We start from the raw sequence: 19156 nt of genomic DNA, 5'->3' as shown, positions 1-19156 counted from the left end.
AGTTTCACCCTACCAGGCCACAGAGGTCATTCTTAAAAGTTAAAAATGAACAGGATCAGTGCCTGGGACGCTCCCTAGTCTGAGGAAAGAACTGACTCTTTGGAAGGAGTGAAAGTAGCCTGAACTCTGTGTCTCCCAAGATGACAGGGAAGCACTTTTCCCCCTCTTTAGATTCCTTTCTAGCCACATCTCTCCTCTCAGCAGCTCCCTGGTAATTTTCTCAAGAGAATTGGCAGGGGGGAGGGGGACAGGGGGTGGGAACTTGACTCAGCCATTGTGTGAGGGGTATTTGGAGAAGGGAAAAGCCTCTTGCCTCATTAAAAATCTGGGCCCCAGAGCTCAGGGGTAAGGCAGGCCCCTGGGGGGACCACATGTTCATTACCCCCATCCTCATTTATGAGGCCCCAGGCCCAGGAGGCTGATGGGAGGCTGCCGTCCGACAACTGTGAAGCTGAGAAGGTGGCTGTGGTGAATTTCCCAACAGCCTGACCCTTACTGAGGCTCTGTGACTCCAAGTTGGCCTTTGAGTCCCCTGAATGATTTCCCATCTTCTGGGAATTTGGATGCAAGAAACAAGACTTCATTTAATAAAAAGAAGGTTTTTCTCCTCCTTTGGCACCAAAAGTCTTTGAATTAGAGTAAAAGATTTTTCTAACCTAACAGGCAAAGGGCCTCAAAAAAACAGTTGGTCCTGCCCCCTGCACTCAGGCAGGTTAAGAGTTGCCATCTTTATTTCAGAAAGCCGAGAGAGGTTAAAGAACTTACCCAAGGTTACACAGCTAGAAATGCCAGACATTTGCAGAGAAAGAAAGGAAAGGGAGGGCTTACATTCTCTATCTCAGAGTTGCCTTGGTAGGAAGCCTCTCTTGGTCTCTCTGTGCTGTAGGCAGGCAGCTTCAGAAAGGAACATTCTCTGGAACCGAGTTTTCCCTGATCCTAGATGAATCAGGAAAAGACTCATGCAGCCCCTATGTTGCCTCCTGGCAGCACCTGCTCTTCAGAAAGGCAGAAGCATGCTACCCCTCACGTCTACCAGCACGAGTGCTGCATTGCTTACCTTCCCTGACCTGAGCAGGGCCTGAAGGGTGTCTCCGTCCACGGCCTGGGAGATTCCTCTTTCCATTAACACTGGGGACAGACATTCCTGTTGTCTCTCCAGAGACAGCAGCTCCATGTAATTACACCTTTTTCAAGCTGGGTAGAATGGGATTGTTGGAAAAGCCCCATTGATTGTGGGCTTTCAAATTGCTGGGCTCCAACTGGGACAGTTGATAATGATAATGATCTTGCATTTATACAGACCTTTTCATCCAGATGGATCCATCGCACTCAGCAGAATTTACAACCGATTGTACAAGTACAGACAAACTCTGCCCTCTGTGAGGTGCTGCCAGCTCCCACAGAGGTCGCAATACAGCTGGGGGTCTCAGTCAACATCATCCCTCCAGCGAGAGCATGTTCTGGGTCTGTGCACTTGAGCTAGAGGAAGAATTTGCAAATCATGATAGCCCCAGAACAAAATGAGCTACATGGTGCAGGTGGAGAGCTGGGGCCATGGCGGGCAGCACCTGTGCAAAGAAAAGCAGGATTCAAGCCTTTGGTGAGTGCAGATCCCCAGCCCAGCCCATGCAGCAGGAGAGGCAGGGGGAAGCCAAAGTTGGGGAGACAACTGGGCCCTAAAAAACTATTCATACTGCCTCTAGATGAGCAATTCCCTACGTGTGTTCCACAAAACATTAATCCTTCCTGCTAGATGCTCCTCGAACAGAAATAAATTCTGGAGTCAACTAGGTTAGGGGAAGGCTGGATCCTCTAGCTGGAGTCACACTACCCATGAGCATATTATAGGTTCTGAGAAGTTCTGAAGGCAAGAAGCCTTGTGTATCCCATGCTGACAGGCCACAGTCACCCCTTAGCACATACTGAAGCTGGGCAGGGCCCATCCACACTTCGGCGTAAACCACTGTAGATTTAGATCACTCTAAAGTAAGGTTTTCCATCTTCATGTTTTTCAATTAAAAATTTACCCATTCTTCTTAGATCTAGGATAATATCAAAGAGGTGAACTATTGTTACACACCATCTGATTCAACCCCTAGAGTAACCACGGGGAAACTGAGCCCCAAAGAGAGATGTCACATGCCAAACTCATACAGCAACTTGGTGGCAAAGCCAGGGCTAGCTTGACATCACAGTCTGATCCCCTGACCCATATACGTGATAGAGAGATAAGTGTAGTGACAGATTCGTTTTTTTAAACAAAAATAAGTACAAGATACACAGAAAAGAAATTCTACATAACCCTTGCTTCATTTCGTGGATTCCACTTATCTTCTGCTGTTTTTTCATGTAAAAGGTTTTCTGTCTGTGGCAAGATGCTCCCTCATTTTGGGTCTGAGATAGTTGTAGGTTGAGGGTAAGTCTTAACTAGACCCATGGGAAGTTCTGCAGCATTCCTGCACACCCATTAATACATGCGTTCCTGCCCTCACACACACACACACACACACACACACACACACACACACATGCACACATGTAGGTATGCACATGCACATATATACACAGCACACTTCTGAGAGTCCTGAGGTGAGTAGCAAAACAACTAGTGAGGGATGGGACCCTAGGCCCATGCTGTCCAATACAGTGGACACTAAGTACATGTGGCTATTTAAAACTCTAGTTGAAATTCATTAAACCAAAATAAAATAATTCATCTCCTCAGTTACGTTAGTTACATTTCAAGTGATCAATAGCCCCACGTGGCTGGAGGCTACCATGTTGGACTGTACAGGTTAGAACAGTCCCACTGCCACAGACAGTTCTACTGGACAGGCTGCCCAGCTCATCTACAGCAGCCCTGGGCACAGGCTTCTTCTCATGTTTCCTTCAGAGCCTTGGATAATCCTGGTTCTCTTCCAGGAGCGGAGAAGCCTGAATGCTAAGCAAGAGTGCTTGTGGATCATCAAAAAGTAAATGCATCTCCTAAATACAGGAATAAAGGCAATGATCCCAGAAAGACCTAAAAGCATAAGGCTCAGATAGTGTGGCGGCCGTGTCTCTATGTACTTCCTGCCTCCAAGTTCTGAATAAAAAGACCACTCCACACCAAAATGTGAGCAGTTGTATGCTGCATGGATGTTTGGGGTCTCCTTGCTCTCTCCTACTACATGTACCTTGATAAATAATCACCATATGCCTAGTATCTGATGAACTGTCTTCACAGCCCTACAGTTGGCTTTGGGGCCAGATGATGAATACACATGGCCAACTTCTTTTCAAGAGCTGCTCAATAACTCTTTACTCAGCCCCATGTTGATAATATTACTCCCAAAGTCAACATCTTTCACTGTGTTTCTTTTAAAAAAACTAATTAACTTAATTTCTTAAGTAGTTTTAGGTACACTGCAAAATTGAGCAGAAAACACAGAGTTCCCATACAACCCTTCCCTTCCTCCCAACCCATCTCCTGCAGCCTCTCCCACCATCAACATCCCGCACCAGTGTGGTACATCCGTTATAGTGATAAACCAAATGTACACGTTATTATCACCCACAGTCTGTAGTGGACATTAGCTTGGCTCCAGTGGTGTGCACTCTATGCGTCTGGGCAAATGTATGATGACTTGTATCTACCATCATAATATCATACAGAATAGTTGCACGGCTCTGAAAACTTTTGTGCTCTGCCTTTTCATCCCTGTCTCCCCCCAGCCTCTGGCACCCACACCCCTTCTTCTTTAGGAAGCCTGTTCACTTCCTGCACATTCCTAACCCCAGCTGCCGCTGACAGCAGCCATGCAAAGCCAGAGGACAGCAGATGTGTTTCCCATCTTCTAGCTTGATAGACTCAAATCCAAAAACACAGCCGGGTGGTGGCAGAGCGGGGATGGAGCCCGGGAAGCTGGCTTTGCTGGGAGCTGCTGCTCTCTGCTTGCGTGGGCTCGCTGGCTGCATTCTCCGGCCCTCCCCCTTCTCTCATTTGTCACCATGACCTCATCCTCCCCACTGTGCGGCCTCCCAGCCAGACCGGGCTGCAGGAGCATCATCTCTACTGATTTTGTTCTGGGACTCGGATGTTCATTCTTTTCTCAGGATCCCCCAGGTTGCTCAGACAGAGTGGCTGCCAGTCAGCCCCAAGAGTCCTGGAATTTGGCCTCAAACCAAGTTTGCCTGGGGCCAGTGCTGTGCCTCTCCTCGGCCCAGGCTGGCAGCCAGAGGGGAAAGACTGAACTAAGCTCCTTGGCTCAGGGAAGACAGCTTCACTCTTGAGTTTTAACTTCCATCTTTCTTCGAAATTCTGAAGTCAATCTTCAACTCCTCGGGTAACAAAAAGTGCATAGAATTTCCCTATTACCAGAAGCATGGTTTTCTCTGAGCTCCATCATCCAGAGTGAGCCCAGCGTCCAGGGTCCTTTCCCACTGCACTAAGCCTACCTTCCCCCATAGTCATAGAATTTTTAGCTGGTCCCCCTGGATCCCAGGATAACATTACTTTCCTCCATTTGCCTTGCAGCTAGGCATTCAAGTTCTGGCATTGAGGTTTGTGCGGAGCTGGGATATGCAACTTCGAGGAAGAAAGAGAACATGATCTTCTCCTCCCTTTTCTTTCTTCCTTTTGGCTGGAATGGGACATGATGGCTGAGTTAGAGCAGCCTCTTGGACCATGAGCATGGCCTTGGAAACAGAGCTACATATAGTAGATAAATAAGATGGAAAAACCTGAATCCCTGGCACTGGGTAATATCACACCAGCCCTGAACCATCTTCCGGGACCTGTGCTTGAGAGAGAAGTAAACTTCTATTTTATTTAAGCCACTTACTTTCTGTTTCCTGTCATTCACAAATGAGCCTAATGCTGACTAATTATCTGTCCCTTGTATTAATAGTAATAACAACAATAAGAAGAAAAATAATAATACAGTAGGTACAACTCTGAATACTGATTATCTTCCAGACACTATGCTCAGCACATAAAATACAGCATCTCCTTTAATCCTCACAGCAGCCCTACAAGGGGGATACTGCACTCACCACTTACCAAAGAGGAAACTAAGGGTTAGAAAGAATAAGGAAACTGCTTAAGTGGTAAGTTAATAAATGCCAAGGATGGGATTCAAAACACTGCAAGAGCATCATCTCTACTGATTTTGTTCTGGGATTTGGTAAGAGATGAGGCCAGGGATTAGGAAAGGGAGAGAAGCAGCAGGGCCAGGCGAGGGGAGAAGGCCAACCAATACCCTTCCATCCCAATCACAGCAAAGTTCCCTGGGGTGCCAGGAAACCTGCAGGGCTGCCTCAGGGTATTTTCAAATTTCAAGAGAGACACAGCACTACTTGACATCTGTCGGCCCAGCACAAGCCTCCGGCTCAAGGCAGCTCACAGTTTCAACATTATTTATTTCCCTATGCTTATTTTGATGCTAGAACCACTGGGGGAAAGTTGCACTGTCCCTACTGGAGATGCTAAGCAGGTAAGAAGTAAATCCGGTGGCCACTCCTGATGAAGAAGCCAAAACAGAAGAAGGAAGATCCCTGAGAGACATCTCTACCACCACCACCAGAGTGCCTGTGCCAGCCACACCCACAGCCTTGTTTTCAGCCTTACAAGCTGCTCTTGTAATGAAATGATTCTGAATTGGAGTCTGCCACCTGCAAGGGAGGCTCAGCAGATACACCTTAAGTGGGCATTGAAAACTGGCCAATGGGGGGGAGCTGGTAAAATAGGTCTTTCATTTGACAAAATTCTTAAAAATTTAAAGACACCAATCATATAGGTTCTCATTGACAGGTAAGAACTTCTAAGAGTTAGAGTGAAGGGGTGAGATGAGGAGGTGATGCTATGTACCAAGGTCATAAATCACTGGGACCCAGTAGGCATGGAGCTTTCTTGGGCAGAGACAGAGGACATCTCTGTGCCTCCCCAGTGTGGTGATGCCCATAACAGTGCCAGTGATGTCCCTCCAGTCTCCTGCTCATACCAACACTGGTTCCTTCAGTACAAATTCCAATCCACCTGTCCCATAAACTAGTTTAGGATGAAGACTGAAGGCTGTTGAGTGTTTCCTCAGCCACTTACCATCTATGTGATTCTGGATTACTTCCTTGTCAGGCCTCAGCTTCCTTATCTATAAAATTGAGATATTAATCCTTCTTCTAAGCTTGTGCCTATTTTACCACAAAATATGGGAAATGCACCTGCCCCAGCACCCAACCCATAGTAGACACTCTGTAATTGTGAGTTCCCTCTCTCTCTTTTATCTCACAGGGCAGGGCACACAAGGGGTACTTGATAAATTTATATAGAGTGATTGTTTGATCCCTAAGGAGATTAACCTAAATTGGCACTGAATTTATGTAGTGCATTTATTCTCCTCACTAAAGATGAAGACTGCCATTTTATATTTAGATTAAAATGTCAAGGCCTGAATGATCCCTCACCTGCAACAGTGAGGATGTACTGAACTCTGTCCTTGTGCAAAGCACCGTGCCTGGCCCAGAGAAACAGGTGGGAATGTGGCAAAGCCCCAGCCTCAGGGGTTTCCCAGTCTATCCCTGACTAGGGTGTGAGATAGTTGAGGAATTTCACAACAAAGAGGTGCCTGCTTTACAAAAAACCTGACTCTGGAGGTTCGAAATTACATTAAGGGCCTTGGGTTCCAACTACCTCTCCACTGGCATCTGACACTCACAACCCTGATACAGCGTACCCGTAATTGTTCAGCTCATGCTTAAAGTCTTCTCCTGATGGGAGATTTACCTCCCCCTAAGGCTGCCTAGTGAGTCTGCACGCAGCTCCAGTCATGAAGAACTACACATAGGAAGTTTGCTCTGACCTGAAAGTGACAGCTATTCTATCAGCTCTCTGCCTGAATCTGACAGAGAACAAAATGGGAATTAGATACGTGTGGTGGTTTCAGCATGAGACAGTTACTCGGTTTAATGCCAAATACAAAACAGAGAAGAAGGGGGAAAGCATGTGCCAAAGGGAGCCCTCCCTGTGGGCTTTGGCTTGGCCCCAGGCTGTTTGACAAAGAGCCACAAAGATGGCATGGTCAGAGCACACTAGCCAAACGGATGAGTGGCTCCAAGGGTGGAAAAATATTTGGCGTCCATGAAAACTATTTTCTTAATTATTATTAACAGTGCCTCTCCAATTAGAGTCTGTTTTGCTTTTTCACTTTTTGCTTTTAAAAAATCTCTCTTTCTCCATCATTGAAAACATGGATCTTCAACATTACCTCCCCTCTTTGAAACAGTTTCCTCAGTCTAGACCTGTCATGTCCAACATAGTCGCCACTAGCCACATTTAAATGAAACTTAAACTTCGGTTTCTCACTTGTATTTGCCACATTTCAAGTGCTCAGTAGCCACATGTGACTAACAGTCACCATATTAGTGCAGATATAGAATGTTGCTGTCATCACAGTGAATTCTGTGGGCCAGCCTTACTCTGACCTTTATTTGCTTATTAGTATTCATAAACAAAGCATGAAGTTTTTAACCAGACAGACCCAAAGTCTAGTCCCATCCTAGTAAATGCATAACTTTAGACAAGTTACTGGACCTCCCTGAGCTCCACCTCAAATCCCTCCTCCCATAAGATGCCTTTTGAGATGCCTCATCCACATACATTATTTGCTTCTCTCATTATGACTTAAATAGCCCAGATACTGACTGAACAGCACATCAGTGGATTAATATAATAACAGTATAGTCACAAATGATGAATGAACATTTACCCTAGATCAGGCACTGTGCTATGTTAAGTGTTTTACATGCATTTAACCTTACATACGTAAGAAATAAGGTATACAAGCACCACTAATTTGCAGGTGAGGTGCTGAGAGTCAGAGAGGTTGGGTTATTTCCCTTAGGTTGCACAGCTGGTCAGGTGGAGCTGATGTTAAATCGAGGCTGACTCCCGGGACACAGGCTGGAGCACTCAAGCTGCCTCCTTTGGGACCCTAGTGGGAGTGAGTTACAGGCCCTGCTGCCCTCACCCTGAACCTACAGGTGCTGAGGGGTAGTCACCAACAAGATGGCCAGAAGGTTGGGTTTGCACAGTCAAACCTGCGCACGGTCAAACCTGTCTTAAGTATCTGCCTTTAATGATGAAAGGTAAGGATATTTACATTGGGTAGGAACTGTGTCTGAATTTGAGACTTAGCTTTCCAAATAATTTTTAAAAAATCCTAATAGACACTCAGAATTTCTGTCGTCAAAATACTCATGTATACTCATTTAGCAAATTCTCTTTGAGGAATTTATTCTAAGAAACTTATCAGGAGTGTGCATGTACCCCAATTTAGCCACCAGGAAATTCATTATAGCAGTTTGTGAGAGGAAAAAAAATAGAAACAAGTCAAATGTTCAGTAATTGGGGATTGGTGAAATAAACCATGTCTCATCCATAAATTACATAACAAGTCATTCAAAATACACTGGTGGAGATACGTATTTAATGCCATGGAAAAGTCTTTGTGTCATATTAATGGGGGTGGGGGAGCAGGTTACAAAGCAGTTTGCATCTTATGATCCACTTTTTGCTAAGTAGTAGTTGAGCTCTCTAGAAGGACAAGTGTTAACTGGACAGAAGGACTCAGCTTATGTTTTCCCTTCAATTTATAGGTATTTTCTACTTTTTCTGCAATAAACATGTAATTTCTTGTAGAATTTAACCTTCATTATTTTTTAATTTGGCTTTAAAAAATCCTTCTATCAGTTCACAATATATACATACATTGAATCACTATGTTGTACACTGAAACTAATGCACTGTTTTATGTCAATTATACCTCAATTTAAAAAATTTTCCTGATGAGCCGTTAGTGAAACCCCCACTTCCACTCAGGCCTTCACCCTTGTCAGTCTCCTTAGGGGGAGGCTGCCTGGGTAGTCAGGCTCTGGGGCTGGTGAGCAGTGGTCCACACACAGCCCTTTCTCATTCCTGGGCTCACAATTGGCCTGTGGTTTTTATGTGCAAGGCTATTTATTTTCCAATCAGAGGCATTGAGTCAGACTTCTGGGGGTAAACTGGTAGCTCTGGGCAGCTTTGAAGCATCACAAGTGGGAGGTTTTGTCCCCTGAAGATTTAGGAGGGGAGGCTCTCTCGACTGTTTTATTGGCTTCTTTTACATATGTATAGCCCCAGAGTGGGGTGGGGGCACTGCTCAGTGGGGACAGACCTCCCCAAAGGCAAAAATCCTCAGAAACCAAGAGGCAGACTTCTCAAATGCTGGCCCCTTGCCACCCACCTACACCAAATCCTAGAGACCCCTTCCTTTCTTCTGTATTTTCTTTTGGTAGAAATAGATCTTAGAGGGGGGAAGATCATGGACTTTGGAGCCAGAAAGACATAGGCCGGAGACATAAGAAGTTAGTAAATTTTCTCTGAACCACAAATAAATTCCTCATCTGTAAAATGGGCCAATAACAGTTGATATTTCCTGTCACAGGTTGTTGTAAAGAATAAATAAGAGCCTGCCCAAAGAAGTATTTGGCACAGTTCCTGGCACTAAGAAGCCCTCATTCCATGGCAGTTGTTACTATTTCCCTCTCCCTTCCTCCCTCCCTTCTTTGCTTCTTCCCTTGATTAAAGGTGAGCTAACAGTCCTCCAGCTAGAAATCCCAGACCATACTCCTCTCTCCTTCAGTTGCTTACCCTCTGCCCCAGAAATTCTGCAAAACCCCCAGCTCCACACACATATGCATCCCACACCTGCATGCTATTTTCTGTGTGGCCTTCACATTTCCCATTGACTCAGGCCCTGGTCAGGCAGGGACAAACTGGACGAGCAGAGTGTAAATGTTACCACTTTGGCTCCTCCTCAAGAGGGGCTGAGCACAGATGTTTGCAGGGGCAAGCGCAGCCCAGTAAGAATGGGGGCATTGTGTGCGGGCTCACACAAAGGCCCAGTGGCCCCACTCAGCTGCCAGCCTCCCAAGCATCCCCTCTTTACGCATTGATTTATTAGGCCTGGGATGAATGAAAACGTAATTAATATTACTGAAGCATTAGAGTCTATTTAATTTAAATGCCACTGAATATTTCACTTTCAGCTGGGAGTGACAATGTGCTCAGGCCCCGGCTGGTGAAAGCTGGGGCCATCTGTTACCCTGGCGAAGGAGAGATTGGGGAGGCCGAGGGTGCGGGGCTTTGTGGACATTCCAAAGGTCCATGATCATCATTCAACTCAAGGGCAGCTGAACCGCATTCCACCACACGAGCCCCTCAGCCTGGAGGACGCTTAGAGAACGGGAAGGGGAGGAGGCAGAAAACGAAGAGACCTGCATCTGTCTGTCCACACCAAGAGAGCCCACCGGGAGGCCAGAAGGCTGCAGGGGCAAGGGACAAATACAGGGTTGGTCAGGGACCTGCTACGTTTGAGGAAAAGAGGGCCAACCAGCTAGGACTGGGCTATCCAACACGGCAGTCAGTAGCCACACTTGGCTCTTTCAATCAAAATTAAAATTAAATAAAATTTAGAATTCAGTTCCTCAGTGCCACTAGCCACATTTCATGTGCTCAACGGCCACATGTAGGTAGGAGCTACTGAGCTGGACAACACAGTAGAGCATTTGCATCATTGCAGAAAGTTCTAGACAATACTGTTCTAGAAGGCACTCGTACCTACCAAGTTAGAGCAAGAGTCCCCCCAGAAATCTGCCTGAGGGATCCTGGGTTGATTTGGGGGTTCTCTGACCCTTCAAGAATCACTGATGGTTAAAAGCAGGCAATACTGTGACAGATCTTGTGGGTTCAAACCCCAGTGCTGTTGCTGATCGCCGAACAAGTTATTTAATCTCTGCCTTAGTTTCTTCATCTGGAAAATGGAGGTAATAACGGGACCTGACCAACTGCGTTATTGGGAATAAGAACTATAAAGTGCTTCCAACAGCGCCTGGCACACAGAAAAAGTACCGCAAACGTGAGCTGTTATTCCTGGAAGGGGTTAGCAGGGAGAATGATCTTGGACTAAAGCGGGAACGTTGCCCTGATATGTCTTGAGCTTCGAGGACATGTGAGTCTTGAATTCAAGAGAATAAATGCTGAGGGAGCCAGCTGGGGGCCTGGATTCGGGTTTCTGGGTTTCCGGAGCTGGGGGGAGGGGCAGGGAGGCTCCCAGGGCACTTGGTTCAGCCACAGCAGCAGCGGCAAGAGGGGGGAGGCTCTGTCCTTAGTGGGACGATAATTAGCCCGGTGGGTTCTCTCGTAATTGGGATCATTTGTTCTCCTGGTTTTTTTCTCTGACAAACTGATTCCATGCCAAGGGAAAGCTGTGTGACTCACACCTTGCCATGCCAATTAGCTGATAAAGATCAAACGTAAACAAAGATGGCCTAATTAAAACTAGTCACTGAACCTCTGTGAGCATCTTGTCAAAATTGCGCCAACATTCTGCACCCAGGCTTGTGCTGGGTCTCAGGAGCTAAATGAGGGATTCCTCAAAGAATTGCAGATGTCCCCTGGGGGGTGGGGTGCCGAAGGTGATGGAGGGAGCAGGCAGAAGGCAGAGGAAGGGATTAGCTCAGCCACTTGGATTGGCCCCTCCGGCTGTTCCAGCTGCAAACCTCCACACAGAAGGTTCTCATGTGTGCATGCGGCATGCCCACAACTGCCCCTGTGCACTGAGAAACCATTTTAGGGTTATTTTTGTTTCCATGTGTGGTTTTCAGATAGGTATCTGTTTTGTACTTTGGATGTCGCTAATCCCAAAACTCTCAAATCACTGTCACGTAGTCAGTGAGCCTCTTTGCGACTCCGTTTTCCTCCTGAAAATGAGATTGATGACACTTGTCCAATTTACTACTCAATGTCATGGTAAGGATCAAATGAGCCTAGGTATATGAAATACTTCGCAAAGATAAAAGTGTCATTCCACTTCGAGTTGTGTGGTCTGGCCCAGTGCAAATGGCACCATTTTTGGAACTGGATGCGCTTCAGTCCAAGCCTCAGCTCTGTCTCTGCACACTCAGAGCCACAGTTTCTTATCTGATAAATGGGGCTGGTGGTATGTGCCTGCATAAGGACTAAAGGCTGCAAAGCACTCATCACAGGGCCTTGCCTATAGTAGGTGCTGGAAGATGTCAATTTCCTACCCTTTCATTTCTTTACAAAAGGGGAGGGAGGGCTCATGAAACAGGAAAAGGAGGAGAAAGCTTTCAAAGGCCCTACCCTGAGGTGCACATAGACTCCTCACTCCATCCTTTGAATCTCTCGCCTCATAACCACATTCAAGTCCCAGCTTCTTAGCATGACAAAGGCCCTAGGGATCTGAGCCCTGCACACCCCTCCCGTCCCATCCTTCCCTGACTCTGACTCCCTCCCATACACCCATGCTTCAGCCACACTGAATTACCAGCAATTCCTGACATGCACTAGGCAGCAAAACCACTATCATTTTTCATATGCTGTTCCTTCTACCTGGAAGTACCCTCTGCACCTGGCACAAACTTTTTCAATCTTAAGGCCCCGCTCAAGTCTCTATGGATATTTTCCCAAACACCCTCTTCTATGCCTCCTTCAACCTGGAAAAATGACCACTTGGCCATTTCTGTGCTGTGCACCCTATATGTTCTATCCTGTTTGTAATGCAAAAGTGCACGAACGGGTCAGTGCTTGGAATACGTGGCAGGTGTTCCAGTCCCCAACCTCAAGTAGGAAACAGACTTGCAAATTCTTGGCATGGCAAGGCAAATTCTCATTCCTGGGTGCTTTAATGTGAAAGCACGGCTTCCCCCCACCCCACCCTGGGACTAAGACCCCCTTAGCAGCCTTGGCTTAGGCACAGTTGCATCACTGGTACCCACAGCAGGGGCTAGACAGAGCGGGAGCTCCATACTGCTTGGAAGGAGTGAATGAATGAATAATTGAATCAATACATGAATGTGTAAATAAGCAAACCCCTTATTTTGTATCAATACTTTGTCTGCCATCTGTCCACCTGCAGTGGTCTCTCCAAACTGGCTTTCTGTGAATACCCCTGGGATGGAGTCCTGCGCAATGTACACTCACTAACGAAGCCTGTTTTTTCCTAGTAGAAATCCTATTATTGTTTTGCCTGTCCCTGCAAAACAAATATTATAGAAAATTAATAAAGACAAACAAGGAAGTTAAAGAGAATCACCAACATAGCCACCATTAGCCCTTTGGTCTTTGTCCCTCCAGAACTCATGCACCAATTCTAGTCGGTCTGCCTGGGTTTGCCTCCCAGCTCTGCCACTTAATGACTGAACTTAAGCAGTTTGTTTAAGCTCTCAGTGCCTCAGTGTCTTCCTCCATAAAGTGGAGATAGTCATTCTGCCCACCTCCCTGCTGCTAAGGGGGATCAGCCAAGTTAGTACATGTGGAGTGCTTGGTGTCTCGTGCAAACTCAGCACAGGTTGGCTGTTCTTACTCATACTCTTCAGTAAAAACACCCAGGGCCCATCCTGGGACCCAAAGCCACTGTGACCAACAGGAGTGCAAATGAGACAGGCTGAGTCACCCTACACTGCACCTCTGAACATTAGGATTATTTCCCTCAAAGCTGGTTTCTGTGTCATGACTGAGACCATGACTGCAGCTGAAATGCAGCTCCAGTATTAAGACAATGCTAGTTTCACTGAATCCTCTTAACGTAAACAACAGGATTTAAGCTGCTGCACAGCCCGGTAACACCCTGGCTAGGCCAAGTTTGCCACATAGACAGGCAGTTCACTATCCGGGTTCTTTAAGCTGTGTCACCTGAATGAGGAAATACCTGCTCCCTGGCAGGATGCAGGCCTTTGCCACAGCCCTCCTGCCTGCCAGGCAAAGAGCCCTCTTCCGCCTCAGGTGGGTGTCTTAGAAAGGGGTCTTGTCACCAGCCTGGTCCTCCAGTGCCTGGGATCCACGTGCTGCCTGGCCTGGGACAGCGTGGAGCTCTCCCAACACCAGGACCCTGCCTCTGGTTTTGGCAATGATCCTGTTTCCAGAATAATGGTCGTGAGTCATTTGGTGTAATGGAAGGATTGTGAGGTTTGGAGGCAGTCAGGTGGGGAGGTTCAAGTCCACATTCCGCCATTTACTAGCTGGGTAGCTCTAGTTTGCATTTCACTTACTGAATAAAGTGATTCGAGTAGATCCAGGCTGTATTGTTGTGAGGCGATGTCTGGCTCAAAGTAGCTGCCCCTGATGTGGAAGCTGTCAGTAGAAGCCCATGGGTGGGGGTGGAGATGGAGCTCAGAGGGCAAGCTGAAGTTGTGGCTGTCTGCTTCCTTCCTGGACAGTGCTTGAGGGTGGGAAATCTGGGAGACCCCAGGCCATGCCCATGGGGCCCTGGTGAAAAGGGCTTCACTTTCCTATCCCCAGGAGCAGGGATAGTCCCAGCAGAAGGAGAGGGAGAAGGCAGCTGTCTGGGACTTTTTAATAGAGGAATAAGCCTTCTGAGTAAGTGGAGAGGAGAACTGCCTTCGTGCCTTCACAGTAGCCTAGAAGGGGTGGCAGGAATGGGCTCTCCCAAGTTTGCTCCTGTTTCCCCTTTTCCCCTTCCAGCTTCATTACCTATTCAGGCTCAGTCCCTATTCAAGTGCAAACACCAGGAGGCGCCTTTGCATTGTAGCCAAGTGTATGGTGATACGATTGACCAGCAACAACTTTGCAGAAAGCCAGAGCTGATAGGGAAGGAGTATGGGAAAGGGGCCTGGAGGGCCCAGCCCAGGTGGTCCGGAGGTAACTCAGAGCGGAGGTGTGGGCAGAGAGTGCCCAGTCTTGGCCAGAGCTGGCTCCCTGCCCACAGGCATGGGGTCCCTCTCCTCTCCAGCCACATAGGGAGGACAGACTTTTGGGTGAGGGCCCCAGGAGTGAATCCTCTGGGAATTCACAGCCCAGGCTGCCTCATTTGAATCTAGCTCTGCTCTGAGTACCTTGATCAAGATGCTCAGTTTCTCTGTCTCAGTTTGCCCATCTGTAAAATGAGGACAAGAATACCTACCCCATAGAATTGTGAGGATGGGATATTGTAATGCTGGCTCAGAAGTGTGTTCAGCTCAGTCCTCTAAAGAAATGGTTTCAGGTCCATTAAAAACTAACAGGACCTCATGCAACATGGTCTTAGAACAGATCCTAAAGCGCATTAGTGGAAACACTGGTTAAATCCAAATAAAGAGTGCAACTCAGTTAATAGTATTACCAATGGGAATTTGTTAGCATTGATAAATAGACCCTGGTTATATATGATGCTAAAGGAAGCTGGGGAGGGTGCCCAGGGACTCTCCATGCTGTCTTTGCCGCTTTTCTGAAAATCTAGAATTATTTCAAACTAAAAAATAATTTTTTACAATAGCAGGAAGTCTTGGCCTTTCTGGAAAGAAGTACCTCACGGCCACAGCTTGAGAGCAGTGGCCCCTGTTCCTGTTCTTCCACACACAATCCTGCAGATGATAAATAAGAAATTGTAAACATAAATATTTTCACCACTAATGATATGTTAGACTCCAGGCTGTGTGTTTTATATACGCCATCCCATTTAATCCTGACAACAACCCTGAAAGCTGGTATTTCTATTCTCATTTTACTGAGCATGGAAACTAAAGCTCACTAAGTTGTCCAGCCAGGAAATGGAAGAGGGTTTCTAACCTTTCTGTATGGTTCCAAAGTCCATACTGTTTCCCCTGCAGAAAGAAAAACTGGGATAACTGGGGGCTTGCAAGCTTCCGTTGTTGACAGCACAGTCAGACTTAAGAAACAGTACCTCAGGGGGACCAGTCTTGTGGATTAGAGTATTGTCAGAGGATGAAAGGTAAATACACCAAGGAGTACCTGAAAATTGAATCAATGAAAGTGCTGATATTCACCGATGTCATTTCTCATGGGGGGAAAAAATTAGAAAAATACCTAAATACTGAGCAACTGGGAATTAATGGAGTTAGTTCTGCTATACTCATTCAATAGAATAGGCAGCCATTCAAAGGATTTTTGTAAAATTTTACTGTAAACATGCATCAGTTAGAATACTTTTGGCTATAAGTAACAGAAAAATGCAACCTAACCCATTTACATTAAACAATAAGTAATTATCTAAAAACAAAAACAAAAACCCACCCCGCGGTGTTAACCATCACATACAGGAAAGACAGTACATGGTAGAAGCAGAGAGGCAGTTCCAGAGTGTATCTTTGCATCATTCAGGAAACCCAGTCCCCCAAACCCACCATCAGTCTTGCACTGGCTTTGCCCAGAATCACATCACATTCCATCATTACTGCAGTCACTGGTTGGCTGGGGAATGCACTGCTATTTTAGTGAAGTCAAATCATCTTTTACCCTGGGGACTGGAGATAGAGTCTGCCTTCCTGGAGACAAATTGCCACTGAATTAAAACAGGGATTTGGTAAGGAAGGAGGACGGGGCCAACTGCTGCTAGATAAGAAACTAAGAGTTTCTGTTGCAACATTGAGAAATTACCATATTATTGAGTGGAGAAAAGGGAATACATTTCAAAAGATGTCAATAGTATGACCCTATGTATACAAAACTGTTCACATTTTCTATGTGCATATGCAAAGAGAAATACCTGAAGGGATATTTTGCAAAAGTTAACTGTAGTTATCTCTAGGTGGTGAAATTCCAAGAATATTTTACACTATTTGTACTATGCAGAATTCTTTATGTTTAACTGTGTGGAATTATTTGCTCTGAGTGTATGCTATTCTTACAAAGACACCAAATGTGACCCTTGAACAACACAGGTTTGATCCACACAGATTATTTTCAGTAAATATACTGGAAAAACTTTTGAAGATTTCTGACAATTTGAAAAAACATTTTTTTCTCTCTAGCTTACTTTATTGTAAGAATACAATGCATAATTCATATAATACACAAAATATGTGTCAAACAACCAGTTACGTTATTGGTTGTGAACAGCAGGCTGTTACTAGTTAAGTTTTGGGGGAGTCAAAGTTTTCTCATGGATTTTTGTGGATTTTTCAACTGCACTGGAGTTCAGCAACCCTAATCCCCACATTGCTCAGGGATCAACTATATTTCTTTAGGGGGATTCGTTTTGTTTTAAGTAGGCATGGTCTTTGTGTGGAAAAGGTGAGTAACTGCTGTTCCAGGCTTTGGAGACTTTTCTGAAGAGTTAAAAACTACAAGTTTTTTTGTTTTGTTTATCTGTATGTCAGGTTTAAAATATGTCTACAATTTTTGGACACTCCTACTGAAATGTGGAGTCTGTGTCACTTCTAATGCAAACTGGGCAGACCTGAGACTGTTTCAAACACTGGGGTATGTTAGAAGTGACACTGTGTCTGAATCTCCATCGCAAAAGGTCACACAGCCCACATCCCGTTCCCCGGAACATTTGTTTTTGGAGCCTTGGGTCTGCATGTGAGAAGGCTGCCTACCCGGAGACCATATTGTAAGGAAGACCCAGCCACGCAGAGTAGCTGTAGGCAAGCAACTCTGGTCAACAGTCCCAGCTGCATGCAGCCCAGGTGCCTGATGATTTCAGCCCCACTGTTCAAGTTACCTCCAGGCATTTACGTCTTCTCCGCTGAGAACCCAGACACTCAGGAAGTAAAGACAAGTCTTCCCCACGCCCTATCCGAGTTCTTGACCCACAGAACCCACAGGCATAATAACACAGCAGGTATTTTATGCTACTCAGTTTGGGGCCATTTTAATTGCAATGGTACAAACAATAGAAATTGTTTGTTTGTCCACATGTTTATTTGTTTTTTAATGCAATAGGCCTTTTCTCACAGGAACTCAGTATGAAACCCATAGGTTTACCCTTGACTGTGTCAGCAAAGCCAAAGGCCAAAATATGCAAGAGGTAGGAGGCATTGGGAATCACAAAAGTTTCCCATATTTTGGCTGGAGGGACAGGAGGGACAGATATATGTCTTCAGGACATGACTCAAAGGAGAGTAAGGTAGGAAGGGTTAGGTTTCATAGCCAGTGTTATAGGCCACAAGAAAGGAGTGGAGACATTTTGGGGAAACATGGATTGCTGAGGAAAGGCCAAAAAACACCAGAATTATTAAGATAGGACTCAATAATTTCTACCCATTTGCTGTGTGACATTGGGCATGTTACTCAAACTCCAAACTCCCTCGAAAATGGAGATTCCTCCTAGTCTTATGAGGATTAATGAGCTAATGTGTGTAAAATTCAGTGGATGTGTGTCACAAGGCCTCTCCCCTACCTGGAGACCAGATGTGCTCCAAGGCCAAGTATCTCCTTTTCTTTTTTCATGATTGGATTTAAGCTTGGAGATCCCTGTCACTTTACAAACTATCTGTTTAGGGGTGATTGGCTGAGTGTGGTGAGGACAAAGGAGAAGAAGGTATTGGAAAGAGGAGAAATTATTGTGAGAATAGCAGCAGACAAGGAAACAGCTGACCAGCGTGGAGACCTCGTGGTTACTGGCCAGGAACCCTGACTGTGGAACCAGGAAGATCTGAGCTTCACCCTAGCTAGGCCACTTGCTGTCCAGGCTGCCTTAGAAAGTCTCCCAGACTCCCGTTTGCTCCTCTGTGAAGCAAGGGGACTGGAGAGCCACCCTGGCAGAGCTGTATGAGGGTTAGTTGCTCTGGACTAGGTCCACAGCACACAGAGATAATGAGGAGCGCTGGCTCCCACCTCCCTGGCCTGCCTCCCATTCTCCTGAGGCCCTGCTTTGCTTCCCATGTTCACCCCTCTGCCACCATCTGCAGTGCTGACCACTTTCCCACAGGACCTCTGGGTAGCCACCACTCACGCTGAACTCACACCCTGCCAAAACAGCAGGAGGACCCAGCTGCTCCCTTGTGTGTGACTGGTGGCCTCACAGCTTCCTGGTGCACCCTGACTGTTCCTTCTCTTCCAGGTTTGTGCTCTGGATCTCACTGGTGTGCCCACAGGCACTTCTCCCTGTCACATCCTTCCAGGCCCAGCGCAGGGAGCAGCAGGGCCACAAAATAGCCCTCACCCATCTCTGCTCCGGGCCTGTGTGCAGGGTTCTCCCCCCTGCACAGCCATCAGAGTGGATTTTAAAAGCATGTAAGTTACATCATGTCACTCTCTCCCAAGACTCTCAAGCATAGATTTCATCCTTAGAATAAAACCTATATACCCTTTCCTGGCTTCAAACCCTGCTCATTGGCCTCATCTCTACCCAAGCTTCCCCCACTTACCACACTCCAG

General features: G+C 46.3%; 1 long non-coding RNA gene across 1 annotated transcript in view; it reads right to left on the bottom strand.

Moving 5' to 3' along the window:
- Nucleotides 1–828: 828 nt before the first annotated feature.
- The window catches only part of LOC140844419 (uncharacterized), a 77110-nt gene continuing 58782 nt past the window's right edge, over nt 829–19156 (bottom strand). The window contains exons 2-3 of the long non-coding RNA XR_012122669.1: nt 1058–1568; nt 829–936 (exon numbers count right to left, since the gene is read on the bottom strand). This is a non-coding gene — a long non-coding RNA (uncharacterized lncRNA). The remainder of the gene's footprint in view (nt 937–1057; nt 1569–19156) is intronic.

Source organism: Manis javanica, chromosome 11, assembly GCF_040802235.1.
Source record: "Manis javanica isolate MJ-LG chromosome 11, MJ_LKY, whole genome shotgun sequence".
Classification (NCBI taxonomy): domain Eukaryota; kingdom Metazoa; phylum Chordata; class Mammalia; order Pholidota; family Manidae; genus Manis; species Manis javanica.
Note: the sequence above shows the minus strand (reverse complement) of the source record. Positions and strands in the feature narration are given on the sequence as shown.